At 42.7% G+C, this 25573-nt stretch overlaps 3 non-coding genes across 3 annotated transcripts; 1 reads left to right on the plus strand and 2 right to left on the minus strand.

Moving 5' to 3' along the window:
• Positions 1 to 5950: 5950 nt before the first annotated feature.
• Positions 5951 to 6035, minus strand: trnak-uuu (transfer RNA lysine (anticodon UUU)). The gene is given in 2 exon segments: positions 5951 to 5986; positions 5999 to 6035. It is a non-coding gene; the product is annotated as a tRNA-Lys (tRNA).
• A 10080-nt stretch (positions 6036 to 16115) lies between these two features.
• trnar-ucu (transfer RNA arginine (anticodon UCU)) lies at positions 16116 to 16207 on the minus strand. Its single transcript is given in 2 exon segments — positions 16116 to 16151; positions 16171 to 16207. It is a non-coding gene; the product is annotated as a tRNA-Arg (tRNA).
• A 5785-nt stretch (positions 16208 to 21992) lies between these two features.
• On the plus strand, positions 21993 to 22065 carry trnaf-gaa (transfer RNA phenylalanine (anticodon GAA)). The gene has a single exon. It is a non-coding gene; the product is annotated as a tRNA-Phe (tRNA).
• Positions 22066 to 25573: the final 3508 nt, after the last annotated feature.

The raw sequence follows: 25573 nt of genomic DNA on the forward strand, positions 1-25573 counted from the left end.
TTGGAAGAAGCGAGAGCGCGTTTGGACCAAGGAAAATAAAATTAACTGAAACCCCAGCTCTTCGTGCCATTTAAACTGGCACAAACATACAGCGCAGACGCTCCACCACTTTGGTAAACTCCAGAAAATATTTTTTACGGTAACTTTTATTAATTTCGTTTTATTAAATGTTGCAACTGACGGGTTCAATTAAGGTTTATTTTCGAACTGCACCTCAGGATGTCAGTGTCAACACTAATCCCACCATGGTGATGAAGGAGAGTTCCGTATCAATAGGAGGAGCGGAAATTGACTGGAGGGGTGAGCGGGTGAGTTGTTCCTCCAATCAATCGGAGTGTGTGAGGGGCGAGAGTTGCGGCACAGAATGGGCGGGTCTGAGCCCAGATGCCCGTCATTGTCTTAAACATAATTTTTAAAATCTAATTTATCTTAAACTCCAGAAGACGACTTGATCTTTCTGTTGCGTTTTGAAACAGATCAAAGCAGATGAGGTGGAGCAAGCATTTCAACATTTGTTAGAAAAACACATTAATTAAGAACAGCCAACATGGATCATTTGAGATAACTCAAGTCGACTGATAAAGGGAATGTAGTGGATATTGTGTACATTGATTGTGAAAGGGTGTTTGGTAAGATGCCGGACAGGAGGCTTGTTGATAAAATTAATACTGCCCTTATTATCGGGAATGAGGCAGTGTGGATAGGAAGTTGTGTAAAGGGCAGAAAACAGAGAGTAGTGGTTAATGGATGTTCTTCAGACTGGAGGGATATTAATAGTGGTGTTCCCCAGGGTCAGTGTTACCATGGCTCTTCTCAATATAGAGAATGATCTGAGCTTGGATATGTGGGACAAAAGGTGAAGATTTCTAGATGACGCCAAAATTGGCACCTTGGGCAATTGTGATGTCCACGGGTTAGTAAATGGGGCAGGTGAAATTTAATGCAGAGAAATGTGACGGGATGCATTTTGAGAGGAAGAAAAATGAGATGAAATGTAAACTAAATGGTCAAAGTCTTAAAGTCGAGCAGCAAAGAGACTTAGGTGTGGAAGGTTCTAACTGATGCATTGTCTTATTAATTAACAAGTCTGAGAGTCAGCAACTTTAATACCTCATTAAGAAATATATGAGCAAATTCTCTTGCTTCTACCGTTCCAGAGTAAACATGAAAATCCCCCGTGTAGACGAGATCAGTCCTCTGGATGGAATGACGGACGCCCTGAGCTTGATCTCCGGTGTCTCCAGTCCCAAAAGCCCCTTACATCAGTATCCCCTCATTTTTATACCCTGTTGTGATCCATCTGTCACTGGAGCTGCAACTTCCCTAATCTGTGGTTTACAAGGACACATTGCTTGGTTCCCAGCAGTTACTTTTCTTCAGTAGTGTTCTCCTGATCCCTGAACTACCCTGCTTACTGTTAATTAGAATCATAGAATCATAGAAAATTTACGGCACAGAAGGAGGCCATTCGTCCCATCCAGCCTAATCCCACTTTCCAGCACTTGGTCCATGGCCTTTTAGGTCACAGCACTTCAGGTGCATATCCGGGTACCTTTTAAATGAGTTCAGGGTTTCTGCCTCGACCACCCTTTCAGGCAGTGAGTTCCAGACACCTCTCACCCTCTGGGTGAAAAATGTTTTCCTCAGCTCCACAATAATCCTACTACCAATCACTTTAAATCTATGCCCTGCCCTTTGTTTATTGACTTCTCTGCTAAGGGAAATCGGTCCTTGCTACCCAGCCTATCACGGCCACACATAATTTTGTACACCTCAATGAAATTACTCCTCAGCCTCCTCTGTTTCAAAGAGAACAATCCCAGCCTATCCAATCTTTCCTCGTTCATAAAATTATCCAGTCCTGGCAACATCCTCGTAAATCTCCCCTGTACCCAATCAAGTGAAATTACACCCTTCCTGTATTGTGGTGACCAGAACTGTACACAGTACTCAAGTTGTGGCCTAACCAGTGTAAAATACAGTTCCAGCATAACCTCCCTGGTCTATGCCGTGGCTAGTAAAGGAAAGAATTCCATATGCCTTGTTAACCACCTTATCTACCTATCCTGCTACCTTCAGGGATCTGTGGACATGCATTCCAAGGTCCCTCACTTCTTCTACACCGTTCAGTATCCTCCCATTTATTGTGTACTCCCTTGCCTTATTTGCTGGTCCCAAATTCATTACCTCACACTTCTCCGGATTGAATTCCATTTACCACTTTTATGCCCACCTGACCAGTCCATTGATATCTTCCTGCACTCTACAGCTTCCTTCTCACTATCAACCATGCGACCAATTTTGTATCACCTGCAAACTTCTTGATCAAGCCCCCTACATTTAAGTCCAAATCATTCATATACATCACAAAAAGCAAGGGACCGAGTACTGAGCTCTGCGGAACCCCACTGGAAACAGCCTTCCAGTCAAAAAAACACCCGTCGATCATCACCCTTTTCTTCCTGCCACTGAGCCAATTTTGGATCCAACTTGCAACTCTCCCTTGGATCCCATGGGATTGTACCTTTTTACCAGTCTGCCATGTGCAATCTTGTCAAAACTCTTGCCAAAATCCATGTAGACTACATCAAATGCATTACCCTCATCGACTCTCCTTGTTACCTCCTCAAAAAATTCAATCAAGTTAGTCAGACACGACCTTCCCATAACAAATCCACGCTGACTGTCCTTGATTACTCCGTGCCTTTCTAAGTGATGGTTTATCATGTCCCTCAGAATTGATTCTTAAACTTGCCCACCACCAAAGTTAGACTAACTGGCCTGTAATTACTCGGTCTGTCCCTCGCTCCCTTTTTAAACAATAGTACAACATTAGCAGTCCTCCAATCCTCCAGCACCACGCCTGTATCCACTGAGAATTGGAAAATGATGGTTAGGGCCTCCGTTATTTCCTCCCTTGCATCTTGTAACACCCTGTGATACATTTCATCCGACCCTGGTGATTTATCTGCTTTCAAAGATGCTAAACCCCTTAATGCTGCTTCTCTCACTAAGTTTATCGCACCCAATATTTCACACACCTTCTCCTTAACTACAATGTCTGCACCATCCCTCTCTTTTGTGAAGACGGAAGCAAAGTATTCATTAAGAACCAGACCTACATCTTCTGCCTCGACACATAGGTTCATTTTTTGGTCTCTAAAAGGCCCTACCCTTTCCTTCATTTTCCTCTTGCTCTTAATGTATTCATAAAACATCTTTGGATTTTCCTTGATTTTATTTGCCAATATTTTTTGATGCTCTCTCTTTGGTTTCCTAATTTCCTTTTTAATTTCACCCCTGCACTTTTTATACTCCTCTCGGCTTTCTGTATTATTGAGCTCTCGGTGTCTGACATAAGCTTTCCTTTTCTGCCTTATCTTACCCTGTATGCTACTTAACATCAGGAGTTAACATTTCATATTCATTAAATAAGCATCACAGATTACAATCTAATCTACTATATTGCTCACTCTGGTTCAGGTTTATATTATGGTTAATAACAGACGAATTCCTGTTCCTTCCCCTTATCGGATTAGAGATTCCAACCAGCCGACTCTGTGGAATGGAATGGCTGATTAGTGTTGCCATGACGACCTGCCTGCAGTCAAGCGCATGTTTGAGTTTCTAACTCAGATTAAACTTCTCTTTCCCATAATACACATTGCATCAGACATTTAATGTCAATGTCTTGTAGCCATGTTATGTTAATATCTCTAAACCTGCAAAGTGTTCAAATACACAAACCTTTAAAAGTGGGAGATCAAGTTGATAAAGTGGTTGAAAAATACATGTGATCCTCGGTTTTACAAATAGGGGTATAGAGTACAAAAGGACAGAGGCCATGTAAACCTGTACAAGTTATTGGTTAGGCTGCGGTTAGAATATTGTGTCAAGTTTTGGGGATCTTACACTCGGAAGGATGTCAATGCCATGGAGAGAGTGCAGAAATGATTCACTGAAATGTGAAATATCAGTGACGAGAGACTTTAGATATGAGGAGAGATTAGAGAAACTGGGACTCTTTTCATAGGACAAAGAACGGTAAGGGGAGATCTGAGGGAGGTGTTCAAAAATTGATTATGGGCATTGTCTAAATATGTTAGGTACACTCAATGTCTCCCAAGGTCTGTGTACAGGGGAGGAGCAGATGGGTTTATCTTATCATCTTCGGGTTAAATGTTGTTCTCATCGAGGTGAGCACCCAGTGTCAACACTCTCCAGTCAGGTACAGCACGGGTTAGATACAGACTAAAGACCCTCTGCACTGCACCATCAAACACGCCCAGGGCAGGTACAGCAAGCGTTACATATAGAGTAAAGCTCCCTCTTCACTGTACCACCAAACCCTCCTCGGGTATGTACAGCACGGGTTAGATACAAAGTAAAGTACCTTCTAAATTGTCCCATCAAACACTCCTGGGGTATGTACAGTACGGGTTAGATACAGAGTAAAGCTCCCTCAGGACTGCCCTATCAATCACACCCAGGATACCTACAGCACAGGTTAGACACAGAGTAATGCTCCCTCTACACTGTTCCATCAAATTCTCCCATGGCAGGGACAGTACGGGTTAGATAGAGAGTAAAGCTCCCTCTACACTGCCCCGTCAAACACTCTCAGGGCAGGGAAAGCCCGGGTTAGATACAGAGTAAAGCTCCCTCCACACCCTCTATGCTGTCCCATCAAACACACACAGACCATAGTGAGCAGGGTTTCTAGGCACTGCAGTGAAGTCAAAAAGAAATGCCATTCAGCACATCTGGTCCTGTCCTTGTCCCTTTAAAGGCGGAGAGCTGGGACATCCTGTCTCAAAACAAATCCCACTTGTTCAAAGTGAGAATCCGAGGGGAAGGGTCAAGATCCAGAGTGTGAAATTTTCTTGCCATTTCTGTCATGACTTGGAAAATATCTGCTGCCTGACACTTTAAATGTTGCTAATCTTTAACTGTAGCTCACAGTGTTCGAACAGTCACTGTTATCATTGGCCTTTTATGTATCTTCTTGCACTCCGTTTCCTGAACAACACCAGCTGATCACAGCTTCGTTTTCTTCAAGTTGAATCCCAGTGTGAAAAAATGCACAATTTCAAAGCTAAGCAACGTGGAAGAAGAGTGCGAGTGGAGATAATTGGCTTGGATCAGTGATCTCTTGAGCATTCAGACATTCATTATCTGAAAGAAGCACGGAGATTATATTTTTGTCTCGATTTATCAGTGTAGAAAAGAAGCAGGGAGTTGAGATCCTTTTGTCCATTCATCCTGCAACATACCAAATCCTTCGCCTCTCAATGCCCAGCATCTTTCTTTCCAACTCCTTGCTCTGCAGGGAAGTCTTGGTTTCATTAATTCTCCGTGTTTGCAACAAACATCTAATTCACCTGGCAGATCTCCTTATCTGCGGATCGATGCACTTGTCTTCGGGTGGGTGCAACAAAGGTTCACTAGATTGATTCCTGGGATAAGAGGGTTGTCCTGTGAGGAGAGATTGAGTAGAATGGGCCTATATTCTCTGCAGTTTACAATAATGAGGTGATCTCATTGAAACATATAAAATTCTTAGAGGGCTTGACAGGGTACATACTGGGATGCTGTTTCCTCACGCTGGAGAGTCTAGAACTAATGGTTATAATCTCAAGATAAGGGGCCGGCCATTTTGTAGAGAGATTTCTTCACTGAGAGGGTTGTGAATCATTGGAATTCTCCACCCCAGAGGCCTGTGGATGCTGAGCCATTGAATAGATTCAAAACTGAGGTAGATAGATTTTTGGACACAAAAGAACTCAAGGGATATGGGGATAGGTCGGTAAAGTGGAGTTGAGGTCGAAGATCAGCGATGACCTTATCAAATGGCGAAGCAGGCTCCAGGGACTGCATGGCCAACTCTTGCTCCTTTCGCTGATATTGGTCCGCTGGAAAAGCAGATCTTGCCAGCTGTTTTAAAACTTTTAGCCTGAACAGGGACTTGAACCCTGGACCCTCAGATCACTACCTGTTTTAAAAGTCTGATGCTCTACCGACTGAGCTATTCAGGCTCGCTGTCAAATTGGTTTCCATCATACAGATTCATGGTAGGACTCAGAATTATCCTTGTCGCTGTCGAATTTGAGGGAGGATCCCTTTTCTCCAATTTTCAGCAACGTGTTGAGGAGATTCCTTGTTTCTGTTGAACATGATGTCAGAAACATGGACAGTGAACTCGTGATTTTGCAATTCTTCTTGTTTGTACAAAATGTCTTGTCATTCCTCAGCAGCAATAAAAATAAAACACTTTACCCAATGGCTCAAAAGCTAAACTTGTTCCACACGGGAGCTGGAAAATGCCTCTCGACATTTCAGCCGATCAACAATTGAAAGCTGAATAATTTCACCCGTTACACCGTGACACCAGGCAGCAGACTTACCTCCCGAATTTTCCCTCCACGACACTTCAAACCGATGAATACCTGCTTCACGGAAAGAAGAATTGTGTTTTGGTTGTTTCGATTTAAACATCTCGTGCCGGCCGCTTTACCATTTCAGTTGTCGCCAATCGCCCCCTCTCCTCTTATGAACAAATAAACTCTCACCTGCTATTGCAAGACGGGAGGCCAGAGGAGCCTCAGTGCCCACATGGGGACATGAAGAAGTCGATGCGTTATGGAACCAGTTGTACCTTGAACTCCAATCAAGAATGTTTGGAAGGTTCAACAACTTTAGATGGAGCTGAAATTCACAACTCCAGCATTTCTCGAGGGTATAATTATTGTAGAAATAACGCGCGCTGACCGATTGCGCCACTGGAGCCGCGCACGGTCTGTGTCACCAGTGCTCCCATCAAACATCTTCAACCTCGGTCTCTCAATTATCACTTCGAGATCTTTCCCACACAGAAGCCTCCAACCAAGAGGCGATTCGTTAAACATCCGCAGTGACATTTCAAAGCCGTGGCATCTGAAACAAAACCCCAGACGATAATAACTTTTAATTATATTATTATTATTAACTTAAGGACAATTATTTTCATGCTACTTTGAGGATTTGGGGAAAGTGGGAGCTGAAACTAAGAAACTCTCTCTGGGCTGTCGGTGACTGAAGAGATGGGCGTTATTTCATTTGAAAACCGAGACTCGGAACTTCCTGATGGAGAAGTGTGACAGAAGATTGTGGTTAGTGGCAGTTGCCGGGGAGATCCAGAGGAGAGGGAGAAAAATCAAAGTCACAGCTATGACAGCTCAAGTACTCTGCTTACCTGTAATATTTAATAAGTAATGCACAGTACAGGATAAACACGTTTGGTATAGGTTATAAAAATACTAAAAGTCCCGGGTTCAAAGGGGGGACTTTTAGTATTTTTAGTAAAGAGGGAACAGATTTAACCGCCAGACCGAAATCATTCCACATGGATCTGAAGCGTCTTCCGGAAAACGGCAGTGCGAACTGTTATGTTCGTGTCATGACTTGAAAGACCCTCCAATTACCGACAGTATCTTTGATCGAGTTGTGCAGCAAAACCGCGATTGAAGCCGCTTTGCATTCGTCAAACGTGTAGGTGACGATATTGGGGTTGATAAGGGTCGATTTCAATTATTTGAAATCTCACCATGTGACCCGAAGATTGACCGCAGAATCGAGTTTTTCCTGTAAGTCCTGAATTGAAGGGAAAGGCGCAACAAGCAGGTCGGAGAAATGAAGAGCAAAAAATGTGGACGAAACTTGCACGAATGAAAATCCCTGTTTGTTGAAAGTCTCAGTCCCCAGTGGTGGAGAGGATTGGTTTTTCAAGCTGTCTCACAGCTCGCACACACACCATTGGTTCATTTAATCACCTTCAACAACTCGAATACATCACCACTTAATCTTCTATACACAAGGAAATACAAACCTTTTCTTTGCAACTTGTCCGCATAATTTAAACATTTTAGCTCCGGTATAATTCTGGTGAATCCGCGCTGCACCCCCTCCAAGGCCAATATATCCTCCCTGAGGTGTGGTGCCTAGAACTGAATGCAGTACTAGAAATGTGGCCTCAGCAGAGCTTATATAACTGTAACATAACTTACACCCCTTTGAATTCCAGCTCCTTTTAGATAAAGGCCAAAGTTCCATGAGCCTTTTGAATTATTTTTTGTCACTGTCCACTGATTTTTCATGATTTCTGCACTTGGACCCGTAAACATCTTTCCTCCTTCACAATTCCTAGTTTGTCACCAGTTAGAAAATATTCTCATCTATCTTGCTTAGGTCCAAAGTGGATGACGTCACACTTCCCCGTATTGAAAGATTGAACAGTCTTCGGCTCTTTTCCATGGAAAATAGAACGCTGAGGGTGACCTGAAATAGGACTTTAAGATTATGCAGATAAGGTGTTTGCAATTTTGTGGGGAGGAGTCCAAAATTGGGGCCATAAGTATAAGATAGTCACAAATTAATCCAATATGACATTCAAGAGAACCATATTTACAAAGATGCTCTCCAGAATGTGCAACTCGCTCCCACAAGGAGTAGTTAAGGCGAAAAGCATGGATGCATTTACGGGGAAGCGAGATAAACACATGGAGGAGAAAGGAATATTAGGGTTTGCTCATAGGGTTAGATGAAGAGGGGTTGGAGGAGGCTCGTCTGCAGCATAAACACCGGCATAGTCCAGTTGGGCACAATTGTCTGTTTCTGTGATGTACATTCTATGTAATTCTATGTAAGCTCCATCTGCCACAGTTTTACGAACTCACTTAATCTATCAATTTCGCTTTGTAACTTTATGCTCCCATCTACATTACTCACTGTGCCACCTAACTTGGTGTCGTCGTCAAACTTGGATATATGGCTCTCTATTTCTTCATTTGCCTCATTTATACATATAGTAAAAAGCTGATGCCCCGGTACAGATCCCTGGGGGACACAACTAATCACAGCCTGTCAATTTGAGCACAGATTCATTATCCCTACTCTCTGTCTCCTACCTCCCAACCAACTCTCTTCCCATGTCAATAGGTTGCTTTAATTTCCATGTGTTCTCATTTTTGTTGACAGTCTCTTACGTGGTACCTTATCGAATGCCTCTGGAAGTCGATATAACATCCATAGACACTGCATTATCTACTACGTTAGTTACATCTTCAAGAAGTTCAGCTTGTTTCGTTAGACTTGACTTACCCTTTACAAATCCATGCTGGCTCACTCTGATCAATTCATATTTATCCAAGTGCTCAGTCATTCTTTCCCGAATAACAGATACGGGGAACTTCCCCACAACATACATCAGACTAAAAGTCTATAATGTCCTATTTTATCTCTGCTCCCATTCCTAAATAATGGAATGACATTGGCAATTTTTCAATCCATGAAACAAATCCTGAATCATGAGAGTATGAAAGATTATGACCAAAGCTTGTACAATCTCCTCACTTACTCCTTTTAATCCCCTGGGGTGGTAACCATCAGATCCTGGAGATTTTTCCATCTTTAGTCTCATTATTTTCTTCATTACCATTATTTTACTTACACTGAATCCCCTTGATTTATTTTTAGTTTTCCTCGTGTTTCTGGTCGATTATCCTCATGCTTTTCTGTGAGTATCAGCTGGTCTGCCATTTCCTGATTTTCAATTAAAATATCACCTCCATCTGTCTTTAAGGGGACCACATTACTCTTAGTCACCCTTCTTTCTCTTAATGTACGTGTAAAAACCTTGATTGTTGTCTTAATTTCCCTCACAAGTTTTTCTCGTTTTCCCTTTTTGCACCTCTTACGATTTTTTTAGTTTCAGCTCCACAATAAACAATACTTCGCCGTGAAATTTGCTCAATTAGTTCTTCAGTGTCAGAGCGAGAATTGTCTGATCCCCTAATTTATTTAATGTAACAAACAAATACAAGCACAAATATTCATCCGTGTATCAGCACACTGATGGACACACAAAGATAAACACAGTCTGAAACGCAGTCAGTATCGGGATTCACAGGGAAACGGGCAAGCGAAATGGACAAAGATAAAACAGTCTGAGCCCGCAAAAGAATGTGAGGTAGATATTAATGAGAGGAGGTTAGACACGCGGCCGTGAATGGGCTCAGAAGTGGCTAAGTTGGTTAACGTGCCTGTCTCGTTAAACAGGAAGTTCCTGCGTTCAACTTCCAACGGTACTTATGTGTAATTCGTGATATTTATTGAATTTGAGTAGCAAAAACGCACAGTTTGGTGTTTGTATTTTGTTCAGGAGCAACACGGAGTTGATCAGAATCTCTCTTCAAAAATCCTCTTTCATGATACAGACAGACCTCTCATAGAATGTGTCGCGAACACATTAATGTGAAGAAACGTTCTTGTTTCTGGGCTCGTTGAGGGCGGGGTATAATTTTTGATTCGAGTTTCATAACCCGGAGAAACACAAATTTGGCCCGAGACTTTTGATCTTGACGTGCCGTTCAAACATTTGCAAAGAGGGAAAGGAAGACCCCAAATCACTCCACCTGAATCTCAAGCGCTTTCGGATAAAGTTCACTTCAAACAATCAGGACTTTAAAAGCACCTCAATGACCTGCACTTTCATTGAACGAGCTTTCTTTGCAATTGCCTTCCAACTTGAAATCGCTCTGGTCTTTCATCTCACTGAAGCAGAGTGCGGCCGCTTTGTATCTGTGAGCATGTCGGTGACGAGGTTCGCTCTGATATGGATCGCTTTCAATTTTGAAGATCTCGCCAAACTCAGGGAAAAGAAACCGAGAATCGAATTGTCCCTGTAAGTGATGAATTGAAGGGATTGGTGCTCGAAGCAGATCTGGAAAATGCGCAGTGCGGTCGATCAGGAATTCCAAATCCACCCTCTCGCCATTCGGCGATCATATTAACTGAGCTTTACTCTAGCCCAGTGTCACCGCGCTGAAATCGAGTATTTCTCCGGCACGTTTCTCTTAAATTCACAGTTGCTGGTTTAAGAGTGAAGACCGGCTCGTTGGATTTTCACTCCTGCAAGTTTCAACCATTCATTTCGGAAAAGTAACCTGACAGGAGACAGCTGTTATATTGGTCACTGCAACCTCAAGGTTTAGCTCAGTGAATTACTGGTTTAGCAGGTGACCTCTTCACCTTTCTCGTTGGTGCTATTGGTTAGATTGATTCGAGCCCTTATTTTATTTTTCCTGAGGATTCATCGCCTCAAAGTTCCAGGGTTTCAATGTGTGTTTTGTCTGCAAGAAAATGTACCGTGATCATTGCCGGCTGAGCATGGCTGTTAGTCCAACATTTACCCTGTGGACTAAAAAAAACCTTGTGATCGGAGAGCAGGCATATGAAACATATAAAGGAATGGAACATTGGCTTCACGTAAATCACAATTCATCTTGACAGACAAGGTCCCGAAAGGTGAATTCGCTGTGACGTGGAGATTTCTGTAGCGAGCGATACCAGACTGTTTCTATGTTCAGAGAATAAATGTCACACCCTTCATGTTGGAAAAGCAAAACGGTGGGGATTGTTGTCATAGTCCGATGCCTTTCGTGTTGTATCAGATGCTTCTCGTTGCGTTACTTTCATCTTGACCGCATATCCGGTTCGGGCGTTCTTGTGATAAACGGCGACAATTGCCTGCTTTGATAAATTTAACAACGGCTGCACCCGATTCCTGGTGTCAGAAGCACTGAACTTTGAATCCCACTCTTAAGATACAGTCTGTAAAATGATGACATTTCATCACATGCAAAGCACAAATAGCAAAGATTTCAACCACTCGCTGTGTAAAGAAGTTTTTACTCATGTCACCTTTGGTTCTTTTGCCAATCGCCTTAAATCTATGCCTTTTGGTTCATGTCCCTTCCGACAATGGGGACAGTTTCACTCGATCTACTCTGTCTCGGCCTTTCATGATTTTGAATATCTCTATCAAATCTCCTCTCAGCCTTCTCAGTTCCAAGGAGAACAATCCCAATTTCTTCAGTCTATCCATGTAATTTAAGTCCCTCATCCCTGGAATCATTGTAGTAAATCTCCTCTGCACCCTCTCAAGGCCTTCACATCCTTCCAAAAGTGCACTGCCCAGAACTGGACCCAATATTCCATTTGTGGCCGAAATAGTGTTTTATAAAGGTTCATCATGACTTCCTTGTTTTTGTACTCTATGCCCCTCTTTATAAAGCCCAGGACCCCGTCTGCTTTTTAAACCACTTTCTCAACCTGCCCTGCCACTTTCAACGATTTGTGCACATATACCCCCAGATCGCTCTGTTCCTCTAACCCTTTCAGAATTGTGCCCTCTAGTTTATATTGCCTCTCCTCGTTTTTCCCACCGAAATGCATCACCTCGCATTGTTCAGTGTCAAACTTCATCTGCCACGTGTCCGTTCATGCCAACAGCGTGTCCATATCCTCTTCAAGTCGATCCACCTCACTGTTCTTTACCCTTCCAAGATTTATGTCATCTGCAAATTTTGATATTGTACCCTTTACTCCCAAGTCCAAGTCATTAATATCGATCAAGAAAAGCAGTGGTCCCAGCACCGACCCCTATGGAACACCATTGCGCACCTCCCTCTAGTCCGAAAAACAACCATTCACCACAACTCTCTGTTTCCTGTCATTTAGCCAGTGCTGCATCCATGTTGCTATTGCCCCCTTTATTCCATGGGCTGCAATCTTGATAGCAAGCTTACCACGTGTCACTTTATCAAACGCTTTTTGAAAGTACATCTACAACACGTCAACTGCATTGACCTCATCTACCCTCTCTGTTACCTCATCAAACAACTCTATCAAGTTGGTTAAACACGATTTGCCTTTAACAAATCCGTGCTGGCATTCCCTAATCAATCCACACTCGTCCAAGTGACTGTTAATTCTGTCTCGGATTATCATTTCCAAAACTTTCCCCATCACCGAGGTTAAACTGACTGGCCTATAATTGCTGGGTTTATCTTTACACCGTTTTTTTGAACAAGGTTGTAACCTTTGCAACTCTCCAGTCCTCTGGCACCATCCCCATATCTAAGGATGTCTGGAAGATTATTGCCAGTACCTCAGCAATTTCCCCCTTTACTTCCCTCAGCATCCTCGTTGTGCATCCTATCCAGACTAGGTGACTTGTCTATTTTAAGCACAGCAAGCCTTTCTAGTACCTCTTCTTTCTCATTTTTTAGCCCATCCAGTTTCTTAACTATATCTTCCTTTATCGAGAATCTAGCAGCATCTTCTTCCTTGGTAAAGAAAAATGCGAAGTACTCAGTTAATACCTCTGCCATGCCCACTGCCTCCATGAGTAGATCTCCTTTATGGTCCCTAATCGTCCCCGCCCCTCCTCTTACTACCCGTTTACTGTTAACATGTCTGTAGAATACTTTTTGATTCCATTTTATGTTTTTCGCTATTCTTATGCTCTCTCTTTGCCCCTCTTATTTCCTTTTTCAGTTCCCCACTGAACTTTCTCTATTCTCTCTGGTTGGCACTTGTGTTATCAACCTGACACCTGTCATACGCCACTTTTTCCCGCTTCATCTTACTCTCTTTCTCTCTTATTATTCGGGGAGCTCTGGCTTTAGTTGCCCTACCTTTCTACCTCCTTGGAATGTACCTTCTCTCTATCCGAATCATCTTTTTAAAAGCCGCCCACTGTCCAATTATACTTTTGCCTGACAACCTTTAATTCCAATTTACCGGGGCCAGATCTGTTCTCATCCCACTGAAATTGACCCTGCTCCAATTGAGTATTTTTACTTTAGAGTGGACAGAGTCCATTTCCATAGCTATTCTAATCCTTATGAAACTGATCGCTGCTCCCGAAATGCTCCCCCACTGACACTTGCTCCACTTGGCCCGCCTCATTCCTTTCAACTCAGTCCAGCAATGCCTCCTTCCTCAGTGGGCCAGAAACGTACTGGTCGAGAAAGTTATCCTGAACACATTTCACAAATTCTTCCCCTTCTTTGCGCCTTATATTATTGTTATCCCAGTTTATATTAGGATAGCTGAAATCCCCTGTTATCACTACTCTATGGCTTTTGCACCTCTCTGTATCTTGCCTGTAAATTTGCTCCTCTATATCCGTCCCACCAGCTGGTGGCCCATAGAATACACCAAGTAGTGTAATCGCACCCCTATTGTTCCTTAACTCGAACTCAGTAACCAGGAGAAATTCCCTCGTTCCTGGGAACTTTGTATTAAGCAGAAGTTAGCAGCAAAACGTGTTTGAGGTGGGACTGCGAAATGCTTAATCAGTCGGCACCCTCTAAAACAGAGCTCCAAGTGTCGGTTTAAATAAAGTCCTGAACTGACAGAGCGGCGGGCAGATGAGGATTGAATTAAATCCCAATTCACTGAAGCTAAACAAGGTTTAAATAAGTGAATCTGACAGGAGTGGGATTCCTGAGCTTGTGTGTGAGCTGAAACTGGATCGGTCCCGTTCTGTAAAGAAAGAATGGCAGGCGGCTCCCAGACAGGGCTCAGGCCGGGACTGGCAGCTCTCTGCTGGTAACGGCTGGATGAGAGAGCGGGGCTCCTGCGCTGTTGCTGCTGCTGCTTCCGTTTCTTCGAGTCCCTGTGGCGGTCGGTACCGATCTCCCTCCAATGGATACGGCTCCATCTACTTGCTGATGACCACGTAGCGCAACGGTAGCGCATCTGACTCCAGATTAGAATAGATGCGTGCTCAAATCACGTTTCAGTATTACTCTGTTTTGACGCGGGGCAGTCTTTTAGGGATGGTCTGTTCACTGTATGTAAAATAATATTTATCATAGAATGAACACACCGGAGAAGGAGATTATTCGACCGATCAATTCCTTACCTGCGTTTTGTAAGAACAATCCAATTGGTCCCATTCCCCGGCCCTTTCCCCGTGACCCTGTATTTTCCCCTTCAAGTATTTATCAAATTCCTTTTTGAAAGCCACGATTGAATCTGCTTCCACCAGGCAGCGCATTCCAGATCATAACCATTCACTGCGTAAAAAAAGGATTTTCCTCATGTCGCCTTTGGTTCTTTTGCCAATCACCTCAAATCTGGGTCCTCTGGTTCTCGACACTTCCGCCAATGGGAACAGCGTCTCTTTATTAACTTTATCTAAACCCTCCATGACTTTGAACACTTCTAGCAAATCTCCTCTGAACCTTCTCTGCTCTCAGGAGAACAACCCCAGCACGGCGTAAATGTGGTCAATTAGCTCCAATTTATTTATTTGGGCATTAAACAAAAAGTGAAAGACTGACAATGCGTTGTCCGAACGGAAATCACTGCTTTAAGATAATAAATCCAATCGCTGCGTGGGCGCTGGGTTCAAATCTTACTACTGATAGAATTTCTGGCAATGTTCATTTTGACCTGTTCGCAGAAAACCCGATTGTCGTGCGATGGAGCAGAGGATGTGCAAGAAGCTGGAAGTGGAAGTGCAGATATTAGTTTCATCACGGGGACAGGACAAGTTTCCACAGGTAAGGGCCTCTTACCTTAAGATTCTTTCCAGCAGAGTGGGACAGGTGATCAGAGTGACCAGGCTCCAGCGGCGCAATCGGTCAGTGAGCGTTCCTTCCATGACAGTGCAGGATCGGGAAATGCCGTGGTTGTTAATTCGAGTCTCAGCAAGGTCAAACAATCCTTTTGCTCGTGAACATTTCAACCGGAGTTGAAGGTACAATTGGTGTGTTCCAAAATGCATCCACTTATTTGAATTGCCATGTGGGTCCTCCAGTCTGCGCTGTTGCAATAGCAGATGAGATGTTTAGCATTACTTGTTTTCCGGAGGGAGGCTGCGGAATTGGAACCACAAACTATGATTTTGATCCATCTAAATTTCAGGGATTTAACTGGAGCTTTAAACCAGCGGGTTAGACCGCTCAGGCAGGACACTTTCCATCTTGCGATTTTTAGGAGCCACTTTTACAGGAATAGAATTACTGCAAGCAAGAATTCTACCCCTGAAGCACCAATGCTGTCACGGCAGCCTGATGCATGTGTCCAGTTGGAAACCTGTCTGAAGGAACATGCAGTATGACAGAGCCGGAAGTCCAGCGGATTGACATTCGGTCTGAGCAGATGTTGAGTCTCCTCCTTGAGAATGTTTCGCCAATCCTCCCGTCCTTCACGGACATCAATGATCCTGTTGCGGTTTTGCTGCAAAATTTCACTTCCCAGTTCCCGATCCCTGAACTAAAATCCAACTCTGGTGGGACTCGAACCCACAACCTTTGGATGTCTCCTCCAACCCTTAAGTAGAAGTCCAACACGCTATCCATTGCGCCACAGAGTCAGTTATGCAATGTTTGGCAGAGCGGGGATCCTGTGCTGTGGTTGAGGCGGTCAGGCTGCTCCAGTTTCCGCCTCTCACATTCCGAGAGCCGCGGCGGCAGTCTGCACCGATCGCCCTCCAATGGATCCGGCTCCAGCCGCTTGTTGTGGGCCTGGTGCAAGAACAGTCGCGTCTGACTCCAAATCAGAAGGATGTGTGTTTTGAAACAGGTTGATATCGCAGCATTTTCACTGTGGCTCAGGGTCCTGCCGACTGATTTTAGATCGGGACAGTGTTTTAGGGATGGGATGTTCAGTGTTTGTGCAACAATATCAAAATGAAATTTGAGACATTAATGAGATTTTTTTCTGTTACTTTCGATTTACACCCTCACCAGTTTTATGTAGAAACAGTTAACAATGTTTAATCGATGTGGTGTACAGTGTTTGTGGAATCAGTGTTATTAAATTTGATACTTTCATCTATTCCTTCTCTAACCCAAACTCTTATCATCAGATTTGTAGCTTCACCCAGTTTCAAATAGGTTACTCAGTGATATAAAGAAGTCAGTAACAATCCCGAAACCTCAGCGGGTATATTTGTTCAAATGCTTTGTGATGGTCGCGATTTCCATGCAAATTTTCAATCAGCAAATCCCAACGGGTGTTTTGGGTTTGACAAACTAATTTAAGTACTTGACTGGTTCCTGGAAATGATCCAATGGGGATTTCCTTACCTGTACAGATATAGAAATAAATACATTCCATCATTTCACAAATTACAGTTGCGTAAATAAATATATCGCCATATCCAACATGGAAAATCAGCTCTTCAAATTCATAAACAAATTTCCTCATTTTATTTGATTAATCCACTTCCGTTTCAATGTAGAACATATATTCAGAGCATCCCTCTAAACTTAAAGAATGGTAAAACAATTGCAGATTTTACAAACCCATAACATGCTATCGTGTAAGTAAGATTAAGGCCTACTTTGTGAAATGTTTATTCTAATTGTCTTTATGATGTTACGAAAAGTATTTCTCGATGTTCGTCCCCAACTTAACAGAGAAACTAAGATGAAAAACAAAAGGATTTTTCAAAAACTATTTGGAGCGATTTGATCGGTTCCCCTTCTCCTTTCTTTAATTGTTACCTTTTGCTAATTGTTCATCTTGATCCGTTTGCTTCATTTTTTCCTCAGTCATTTATTGTGAATTTTATATCCGTTAACGTTCTTAAATATTTGATTTGTTTGTTCCCTTCCTCTTGACTTGTGATTTGTTGACCTTCAGGTCAAAGTCTGAAACAGAAATGTGTTTATATTCAGGCGTGACTCTGCAGTATGAGACCGAGAGGTGATGCCGGATGTGTGACCGAGAGAACAACTGCTGGAGGCAGAACTGTCCGTAACCCAACATACCCCGTGTGGCATTGCTCATGGTAGGTCGGATGACAATGTTTTATATTGACTGAACGGCTATGTATATAACACACAACGGATTTTACTGCTGCTTTAACTGGACAAAGTATAATCACCATAAATGATCAACGTCTCAGATCAGTTAGAATTGAATTACTGTTGGTGAGGGGAGTTTGTACATTGGAAGGAGTTTATACATTTACAGCTCCAGGTAAAACTGGAAACCTCCCTCGCCTGCAGGTTACGTCACCACGAGGTGTCCACCTTCCTTTGCGCTTCTGGACTTCTGAAGTGTGATTGAACCTTACCAAAAGTTTCCTATAATTAGTGAGGAAGGAAGGTATCAGTGTAAATGTGAGATCCAAACGTGGATGTTTCACTGGGTACCATGGGAACGAGATACACTGCTCATTCCAGTTATTTGTCCAGCAGGAAACAGAAATCCTTCTCTTCAACTGTACTCGCCCGAAGGAAAAGGAAACAAACAAAACTGCTCAGTTCTTTGTTTTAGCTTCTTCTGCTGTTTTACGTTCACTCACCGAGAAAGCGACAGAGAGAGACTAAGAGATTGGATTGGCTTTTTCACTTTATAATCTATTACACTTTGTCATTATTATAAGAGACGGTTCCACCCAACTGTCCTGTGCCTGACATTCTCATTGATACTAAGATGTGCTTTAAATGAGTTTCTACTAATTACACATTGCGGATAAAAGCTGAACGCCGAAAACTGCTCTGAAACCAGCTTTGCTTCGCAACCTTTCATGGAGATTGGTTGCTGGTTGCAGTTAAAGGAGTTTGTAAAATAAGCCCACGAGTGCATTATCCTGAAAACGTGTTTTGGACACATTCGCAGCTCAAATATATTGCATTAAATACAACAAATATACAAATACGTCACATGTGTTAAGATTAACACATAATGATACGAGGAAGGAGGCATTGGTGGATCTGGTTCTGGAGAATGAGGTGGGTCAATTGGAGCAAGTGTCAGTGTCAGATTTATTGAACGGTGATCATAGTATCATAAGATTTAGATGAGTTATGGTGAAGGAGAAGGAGCAATCTCGAGTAAAGTACTTAACAGGAGAAGGGCCAATTTTAATGGGTTGAGAACGTACCTGGCCCGTGTAAATTGGAATCAAAGATTGGCAGGCTAAAATATAATTGAACAATGGGTGGAGGAGATGTTTCGGGTACAGACTAGGTAGATTCCCAAGAGGGGCGAAGGTAGGGCCTGAGATCGCTGGATGACGAAAGAGATAGTGGGTAAAATGAAGCAGATAAAGGGGGTTTATGATAGATATCAGTTTGACAATACAAGTGAGAACCAGGCTGAATATAGGAAGTACCGTGAAAAAGTAAATAAGAGGGGCAAAGAGAGAATATGAACATAGTTTGCCGGCTAACATAAAAGTTAATCCAAAAGTCTTCGACAGGCATTTAAATAATGAAAGGTTCATAATAGGAGGGGTGTGGCCGATTCGGGACCAAAAAGGAGATCTACGCATGGAGGAGAGTACTTTGCATCTGTCTCTACCAAGGAAGATGATGCTGCCAAAGTCACAGTAAAAAGGGAGGTAGTTGAGACACTGGATGTGGTGAAAATTGATACAGAGGAGGCACTTGAAAGGCTGGCTATGCTTAAAGTTGATAATTCACCCGGACCGGATGGGATGCTTTCAAGGTTGCTGAGGGAGTGGAAGGGTGGAAATTTCAGAGGTCCTGGTCATAATCTTCCAATCCTCCTTAGATGCGGGGGTGATGCCAGAGGACTGGATGATTACAAATGTTAGATCCTTGTTCAAAAAGAGTGTAAGGATAAACTCAACAACAACAGGCCAGTAACATTAAACTCGGTGGTGGGAAAGCTTTTATAAACGATGATCCGGGCCAAAATGAATAGTCACTTGGGCAAGTGTGGATTAATAAACGAAAGCCAGCATGGGTTTGTTAAAGGCAAATCGTGTTTAACTTGATTAAGTTTTTTGATGTGGTAACAGAGAGGGTTGATGAGGGCAATGCGGTTGATAAAGTGCCACAACAACAACAACATCAACAACGACGACGACTTGTATTTATTTCGGTCCTTTAACGTAATGAAACGACCCAAGGCGACTCACAGGAGAGATTATCAAACAAAATTTCACACTGAGCCACATAAGGAGGTATTCGGACAGATGAACAAAAGCTTGGTTGAAGAGGTAGGTTTTAAGGAGCATCTTAAACGAGGAGAGAGAGGTAGAGAGGCGGTGAGGTTTAGGGAGGGAATTCCAGAGCTTAGGGCCGAGGCAGCTGAAGGCACGGCCGCCAATCGTGGAGCAATTAAAATCGGGGATGCAAAAGAAGGAAGAATTGGAGGAGCGCTAAAATCTCGGAGGGTTGTAGGGCTGGAGGAGGTTACAGAGACAGGGAGGTGCGAAGCCATAGAGGCATTTGAAAACAAGGATGAGAATTGTAGGGCTGGAGGAGGTTGCAGAGATAGGAATAGGCGAAGAGATGGAGGGATTTGAAAACATGGATGAGCATTTTAAAATCGATGCTTTCCCGGACTGGGAGCCAATGTCGGTCAGTGATCACAGGGGAGGTGGGAGAACGGGACTTGTTGAGCGTTAGGATACGGGCAGCAGAGTTTTGGCCTCCTTCCCTCCTCGAACGATTCTATGATTTGTCAAGCTCAAATGCTTGCTACTTCAGTAAGAGTTCCGTCTGTGCAAAGAACGAGCATTTCAGCATTCCTTTCCTTGTTGGCTCCGGAATTAATACAAATACGGCCCTGCCTTACTCTGTTGTTTAATTCACAAATGAGGTAAATATCAGATGGAACAAAAAGGCGCCGCTGGCAATCGAACCTTGGATCTCTTGTGACAAAAAAGGCAATTTGCCCAGCTTTTGCAAATTAAGGAGACAAATTAAGTTGCAACGACTCCACCTCCTCTTCCTGATATCGACCTATCACTGTCTGTTAGCGTTTGAGGCAGTTTATATTTTTCTATTTCTCTTCTCCATTTCGCTGTGTTTACCGATACTCTGTATCTCTCGCTGTGTTTACCGATACTCTGTATCTCCCGCTGTGTTTACCGATACTCTGTATCTCTCGCTGTGTTTACCGATACCCTGTATCTCTCGCTGTGTTTACCGATACTCTGTATCTCTCGCTGTGTTCATCTCTCTGTGTCAATCCGTGGGCTAATTCTGAATGAACAATGAAATAAATGAGGAGTTTTAGACAATTCTCCCTCTGACACTGAGGAACCAATGAGCGAAATTTTACAATAAGATACTGTTTATTGTGAAGCAGCAAAGAAACAAATTCATTTTGAACGACTGAAGTTCAGTTATGCGCAAACAGAAACTGTGACCACAACGTGTTTGCAACAAGCCGCCTTTTAAGCTGATGTCAGACACACTAACATTGCAGCACGAGGTGCAGGCACCGCACTGATAACCTCCATGTGTATACGGGCAGATCAGACACTTCGTGTGACACAAGATCTTTCCAATCCCCGCCAGCTCCTGGGCACCGAGACATCCGTCAGAAGCAGCATTCACCGCCAGGACAAATATCGTGCCCCCTTTGCCAGACTTCAGAAAATTTAATGCTGAAAATACAAAACAGGATGGACAGTATCTGGAAAACAGTTAAACTTTCAGTGTTCAGTCTTTGGTAAGGACGAGAAACATAACTTTGAGTAGATATTAAGTGGATGTCAATAAGAGTGCGCTGTTGTTTTATAAAGTGTGGGAGTCCATATATGAATACGATGAACACATATGAACTGTGGGTGTGTATGTATGAGTGTGATATTTATATATGATCTGTGGGTGTGTATGTATGAGTGCGATATTTATATATGATCTGTGGGTGTGTATATATGAGTGTGATGTTTATATATGAACTGTGGGTGTGTATATATGAGTGTGATATTTATATATGATCTGTGGGTGTGTATGTATGAGTGCGATATTAATATATGATCTGTGGGTGTGTATATATGAGTGTGATGTTTATATATGAACTGTGGGTGTGTATATATGAGTGTGATGTTTATATATGAACTGTCGGTGTGTATATATGAGTGTGATGTTTATATATGAACTGTGGGTGTGCATATATGAGTGTGATGTTTATATATGAACTGTGGGGGTGTATATATGAGTGCGATGTTTATATATGAACTGTGGGTGTGTATATATGAGTGTGATGTTTAAATATGAACTGTGAGTGTGTATATATGAGTGCGATGTTAAGATATGAACTGTTTGTGTGTATATATGAGTGCGATTTTTTTTTATGAATTGCGGAATGAACAGGAGGGGAAATGCCCCCTGGGGTTATATTTTCTTCCACGACAATGACATAAAGTAAACTTTTGACAAGGGGCCGAAATAGCTCAGTTGGGAGAGCGTTAGACTGAAAATCTAAAGGTCCTTGGTTCACTCCCGAGTTTCGGCATTTCCTGGTTATTTAGTTTCTTCTTCCTTGCTTCGATTCTCGCATTTATTTACAGTAACATTTGATACCGGCCACTGAAGGATTGGGGGTGGAATCGAGAGGCATCAAGGATGGGAAATATTTCTGGTGTCTACATTTGGCTTTGATTTCTCTCATACCTTCTGAATTTTTCTCTTGTTTTTTTCATTCTCGGTGCCGCTAACATTGCAGCACGAGGTGTCGGCACCGCGCTGATGATCTTCATGTGAATCCGCGCCTTTCAGACACTTCGTGTGACACAAGAACGTTCCAATCCCGGCCAGTTCCGAGACACCGACTCCTCCGTCGAAGCAGCTTTCACCACCAGGACCGATATCGCGCTCCCTTTGCCGGACTTCAGCAAATTTAAAGCTGAAAATACAAAACAGGACTGACAGTATCTGGAAAACAGTTAAACTTTCAGTGTTCAGATTTTAATAAGAACTATAAACAGGGCTTTGGGTAGATATTAAGGGCGTGTGCAGTAAGAGTGCGCTGTTGTTTTATAAAGTGTGGGAGTCTATATATGAATTCGCTGTTCACACATGAACTGTGGGGGTGTATATTTGAGTGTGATGTTTATATATGAACTGTGGGTGTTTATATTTGAGTGCGATGTTCACATATGAACTGTCGGTGTGTATATATGAGTGTGATATTTATATATGAACTGTGGGTGTGTATATATGAGTGCGATGTTCACATATGAACTGTGGGTGTGTATATATGAGTGTGATGTTTATGTATGAACTGTGAGTGTGTTCATATGAGTGCGATGTTTATATCTGAACATTGGGTGTGTATATATGAGTGCGATGTTTTTTATATGAACTGTGGGTGTGTATATATGAGTGCGATGTTTATATATGAACTGTGGGTGTCTATATATGAGTGCAATGTTTATATATGAACTGTGGGTGTGTATATATGAGTGCGATGTTTATATATGAACTGTGGGTGTGTATATATGAGTGCGATGTTTATATATGAACTGTGAGTGTGTATATATGAGTGCAATATTTACATATGATCTGCGGGAGTGCATACATGAGTGCGTTGTTTATATATGAACTGTGGGTGTGTATATATGAGAGTTATGTTTGTATATGAACTGTAGCTTTGTATCTCTGGGTGCGATGTTTTTATATGAATTTCGGAATGAACAGGAGGGGGATGGAATACAGAGGCATCAAGGAATAGAAATATTTCTATCGTCTGTATTTGGCTTTTATTTCTCTGTTGCCTTCTGCCTTTTTCTTTTGGTTTTCTCACTCTCGGTGCCGGGTGACTATTTGATTTGATGCATTTGTCCTCAACTGATCCTTTTTCCACATCTCGGGGCGGTCAGACCCGCTCTGTCTGTCTGTTGCTGCTGATGATCATTTGGGAACTGGCCGCGAGTTAAGCGTTTTCTGCAAACAGGACAAAGATAAATAAAAAGAAAGACGTGTTTCTCCGGCCGAGGGGTAAAGTTACAATGGATGTAATTCAAAGGACTGTCCCCGTGAATTTGTCTGTGTTTTTTTTCGTAAAGCTTCGATTTTAAAAGTTACAAAAACCCGAAATGAATAAAGTAAATTACAAGAATTGAATCCGTGATCATGACATTACGGTACATTTTAAGCGAATGAGTTAACCGGCCGTACTAAGGGCACATTCGGCTGTTTAATTAATTTTTGTATCTGTCTGTTGGTTGGTCGCGGTTTCTGTACTTGGACCCTTAAATCTCTCTGATTCTCCACTGTTCCTAGTTTCTCACCATTTAGAAAATACTCTGATATATCTTTCTTAGATTTGAAGTGGATGACCTCGCTCGCTCGTACATTGAACTCTGTTTGCCACAGTTTTGCCCACTCACTTAATCTATCAATTCCCACTTTTCACCTTCCTGCTTCTGTCCATATTGCGCCAGAAGAAGGCTGCGTGTTCAAACCCCGGGGTCACCGTTGATTTAGAGCTGACAAGATTCTGGATCGTTCGGGAATGAATGTTTTATCTGCTTTTTCACAAATAACAGGACCTTGCTGTAAAGTCTGCTTCCCGAGTTCTCAAATTTCAGGAAGGCGTCTCATTCTGCTCTTGACTTTTGATCTTGACCTGCGGATCAATCTTTTGCGAAGAGGGAAACGAAGTCCCCAAATCGCTCCACCAGAATCTCAAACGCTTTGGTAAGAAGTTCTGTGTGAACAATCAGGACTTTAAAGTCACCTCAATGACCTGCACTTTCTTTTCGTGAGATTTGTTCGCCTTTGCATTCGACCGTGAAATCGCTCTCGGTTTTCATCTCACTGAAGTGAAGAGTGTGACCTCCTTGTATCTATCAGCGTGTAAATGATGAGTTTGGGGTCGGTACGGGTCGCTTTCAACTTTTGAAATCTCACCAAGCACCAGAGAAAAAGAAACTGAGAATCAAACTGTCCTGTAAGTGAAGAATTGAAGTGAATATCGCTCCAAACAGATCTGGACAATGCGCAGCGCAGCCGCACAGGAGTTCCAAATCCACCCTCTATCCACTCGGCAATCACATTAACTGAACTTCACTCTGGCCCAGTGTCACCGCGCAGAAATCGAGTATTTCTCGGCCGCATTTTTTCTTAACATCATAGTTACTGGTTTAAGTGTGAGAACTGCTGTCCGCATCAATGTAAGTGCAAGAGACAACTTTGTCGATATCGTGTAGTGTCACAAACCTGATCGTTGGACCTGCTCATTTCATCTCATCTCATTTTCAGCAAACCTGAATATTGCTGGAATAGAGAATGGCGAATCACAGCTCGATAAAACAATCCTTTCTCCCACGAGGGGACTGAGTCTTCCAACATGCAGGAGTTTAATGGCAAGGTGAGTGTTTTGTTCAGAAATAATACGGCAAAAATTTTCACTCGTGCAAACTTCACGCCGTTTATTTTGGAAAATTAAACTGATAGTGCAGAGATGTTGTATTGATCGCTACAACCTGAATTTGTAGCTGGTTGAATTAATGGTTCAAATAGAAATGTGGCCAGTCTCTTTGGCGCAATCGGTTTGCGCGTTTGACTATTAACAAAAGGGGTGGTGGTTCGAGCCCACAAAGTAACGGTAAGGGAGCTTTTACTTCAAGATACATTGTCTTGCTTTTTCTGGTTTCTGATGTGTATTTTGATTGCAAAAGAAATGCCCGGTTCAGATGGCCAGCTGAGCACGGCCGATCTTCCACGATTTAACCTGTGATTGGCTGCAAGGAAATCAGAATTCTTCTTGACAGACAAGGTCCGAAGGTTGCAGGAGAGCCGCTTGTCTTCACAGGACATGGATATTTCTGCAGTGAGCGACACCAGACTGTTTCTACAATGAATGTCACTCCTTTTATTTTGGAAACATAACATTGTATTCACATTCCGAAGGGTTTCAGTTCATTACCTTTCAAAACTGTGGCCAATGCAATTCAATGTCGGAAAGTGTGAGGCCAGCCACTTTGGACATAAAAAAGGTCGATCAGAGTTTTTTTAAT

Source organism: Heptranchias perlo, chromosome 20 (assembly GCF_035084215.1).
Source record: "Heptranchias perlo isolate sHepPer1 chromosome 20, sHepPer1.hap1, whole genome shotgun sequence".
NCBI lineage: Eukaryota > Metazoa > Chordata > Chondrichthyes > Hexanchiformes > Hexanchidae > Heptranchias > Heptranchias perlo.